This window comes from Galeopterus variegatus, unplaced genomic scaffold (genome assembly GCF_000696425.1).
Source record: "Galeopterus variegatus unplaced genomic scaffold, G_variegatus-3.0.2 Scaffold4581, whole genome shotgun sequence".
NCBI classification, from domain to species: domain Eukaryota; kingdom Metazoa; phylum Chordata; class Mammalia; order Dermoptera; family Cynocephalidae; genus Galeopterus; species Galeopterus variegatus.
The window spans coordinates 6,105-9,831 of NW_007730692.1; positions in this window are offsets into that span (position 1 = coordinate 6,105).

Here is a 3,727-nt window from a genome sequence, read left to right on the forward strand (position 1 = left end):
CCCGCACCACGCTCAGCCAGTGAGTGCACCGGCCATTCCTATATAGGATCCAAACCCGCGGCCTCAGCGCTCCCAGCGCCGCACTCTCCCGAGTGAGCCAGGGGGTCAGCCCCATATTATCTTTTAATTACATTTTCCAGTGAACTTTTTGAAGTGCCTTCATATCTGCACTCTCATGTTCACTGCAACATTATTCACAATAGCCAAGATGTGGAAACAACTTAAGTATCTGCCAATGGATGAACAGAAAAAGAAAATGTGGTATATGTATATGTCTACCACACACAATGGAATACTGTCAAGCATAAAAAAGAAGAAAATCCTGCCATTTACGATAACATAAATGAAACTGAGGCACATTACACTACGTGAAATAAGCCAGACACCTAAAGACAAAAACTGTATGATCTCACCAATATGTGGAGATGTAGGTCAAAGGATATAAACTTTCAGTTATAAGATGAATAAGTTCTGGGGATCTAATATGCACATGACTACAGTTAATAATAATGTATTGTATTCTTGAAATTGGTTGAGAGTAGATCTTAAATGTCTTCACTACACACATGCACACACCAAATGGCTACTATGTGTGGTGATGAATGTGTTAATTAATTTGATTGTGGTAATCATTTCACAATGTATACATATATCAAATCATCATATGGTACACCCTGAACATATACAATTTTTTCAATTTTACATCCATAAAGTTGGAAAAAATAAAAGTCAAGGAAATATTATACCAATTTATACTCTAAGTGGTAATGTATAAAATTTCCTACTTCATTCCACATTTGCCAGCATTGGTTATTAACATTAAAAACAAGTCACTGCTAATCTGATTAAGGAAATGGTTTCTCACTGAATTTACACTCCATGTTTGTGAGGTTGAACATTTTTTCCCTTATGCCTATGAGTTTACTGCATTTCTTTGGTGAGCCATCTGTGTTCTTCAGCTTCATTAACTTTTTCCCCATTTATATGATAAAGGCATTATAATAAAAACATTATTCCTTGGTCTGTCATAAAAAATGTCTTTACATTTTGATTTTGATTATTTTGAATAACACCCAGAACTCTCAATTTACTTACACTATCAAATCTGCTTGTCATTCTCACTATGATTATTTTATAACTTATAGATTTAGAAGGTTTTTTAACCCTTCAAATGCTTGAGAAAATTAACTTTTCAAAATAATTTTTATGGTTTTCATATGAATATCTAACTCCCCAGCCCGCTTTAAGTTTGTTTTTGTTATGTGGCGAGAAGACAAATGGAAATATTTTCAAATTTTTACTAGTTGTCTAATGCTAGTCACTTTTCTCTCACTTTTTAGTATTTGATAACAAAAATTCCACTGTCTATTGATGCTTTCTTGATCACTTATGAGTCTTTAAATAGAATATTTGAATTTATATGTACAGACCTTGATGCCTTTGTATTTCTTGATTCAGTATGCACTATTTTAATGACTGAAGCTTTTTATTATGTTTTGATTTTTAGTAAAGATGGTCTTTTTCATTATTTTTCTTTAAAATATTTAAATTTTCCATTTTGTTTTTTTCTTAATGTATGATAGAATACATAATTTGGTCATGCTAAAAAAAAAATAAAATCACATATGGCTAGTATGATTGGAGTTATACAATACCTGTAAATGGAGAAAAATCAACATTTTTAAGACATGTAATTCTTTCATCCAAGAAATGGCATGGTTCTCCATTGTTTGGGTATTTATAAATGTTTTTAGATATAATTTTCTTCCTTGAGACCACATACATTTCTTATTTATATAATACATAAGTAGGATCTTTTTCATTATATTTTCTATTTATAGTTGGCATGCAAGAAAGCTCTTCATTTTTGTATATTTATCTTGTAATCATCCAGTTTACTGGACTTAGTTCTCGTAATGGCTTTTGATGCCACTAGAAGGGATTTCACCTTACAAGGCATTTTATTTACCTTCTGCCAAAATGAATATTGTGACAATATTCTCATTTTTATACCCTATATTTATGGATTATTGCTTTGGCTAGAACTCACAGAATAATGCTTAAGAGGAACGGGGGAAGAAGGGAAAAAAAGAGAGATCCCAATAATATGTTGAACTTTCAGAAGGAGAGAACAGAGCTGTGACTTCTAGAGATGCGAAAGGAGGGGGTCAGTGAGAAATTGGTTAATGAACATAAAGAATGATTACGTATTAGAGTGATAAATATGCTAATGATCCTGATTTGATCATCACGTACTCTACACAGGTACTGATAGTCAATGCTGTACCCCACAAATATGTATTATTAATTATGTTTCAGTTGAAATAAAAGTGAGAAAGGGAAAAAAATGATGAATTGGGATAGCTATTTTAATTTGTTTCTGATTTTAAAGTGAAGCATTTTTTGGTTCACTGTAAGATTGATTATACTTGGTTTGAAACATATGCTTTAGCATGGTGGACAAACACTCTTCTGTTTTAAAAATTTAAGAATGCGTTGAGAAGTTTATCAGATGTCTTTTCCATTTTTATTGCTGTTATCATACATTTCATATTGTATCACTGGAAAATATTACCTGCCTATCAAGTATTGTATTTAAAAATTAAATTTGCTGAATATTACTTAGTGTTATATCTACATCAAAAATGCAGAAACAGTAGAATAGAAAGCACAGGAGTTTTAGAACAGATTTGGGTTACATTTGGTTCTATTATTTAATGGTTGTATTATTTTAGACAAGTTAATTGACTGCTCAGAGCCTCACTTTCCTCATCTGTAAACTAGAGATAATAAGATGTATCTCAAGAGGATTATTATGAGGATTCAAAGAAATAATGTCTGTAAAACACCTAGTAGAGTGTCGGGAACATAGTAGTTGTTCAATAGCTGGTTTGGAAAGTAAATTATACAATTTATATATAGTTATTTATGTTATCATTGTTAGATTTTTGCAGCAGAGTGATATTTAGTAAATATTTGGTAAATATTACTTAATAGTTATGATCTTTTCCAGTTTGTAGGATAGTTCGCATTACATGCAAAATGACTCCCTATTCAAAAATTCACCAGTACAAGAGATTTTATAATAACGTGAATAACATTCTTCAAGTACTTCTAGTATTATTACCCTGTGCTTCACATTTCTAAATATGAATGGTTTCCAAACCTCACTTACTATCGTGCTTTATTTCCTCATACTTTCTGTATACCATGGCTAATTTGACTTAATGTGAAAATACAAACCTTTTAATCTATTCAAAGTAACCTAATACAAACTAGTAGGCATGCTGATTTAGTAGGCACTTTCAGAACTGAATGTTTTCAACTGCTTTTCCTAGTGAAACATGCTCTTTCTTTTCATCTTTCTTTTCATTACTCGGATTTTGAGATTTATTTTAGACTTTTATGATTACAAATGACAAAGATCAACAGAGTGTGGAAGTTGAAGGGATGTAAATAAACCGATTAAAAGGTACATTGATAAGCATGTAAGGTTGGTCCAGAATGTGAACATCAGGAGAAAGGAGGAGTCAATGGCTGAGGAAAGCATAGGGTAGTGAAGAAAACCTCTGGGAGAATCAAAATCTTTTTCATCCTTCCTGTGTTTCTCCGCAGTGCTACCATGCACCCTGCACCCCGGGTGGGAGCAATTCTCCCAGAGGACGGAGGCAACTTGATTGTGAGTTTCCTATTTTACACGTAGGGCTTGCTTTACTTGCTGAAGTCG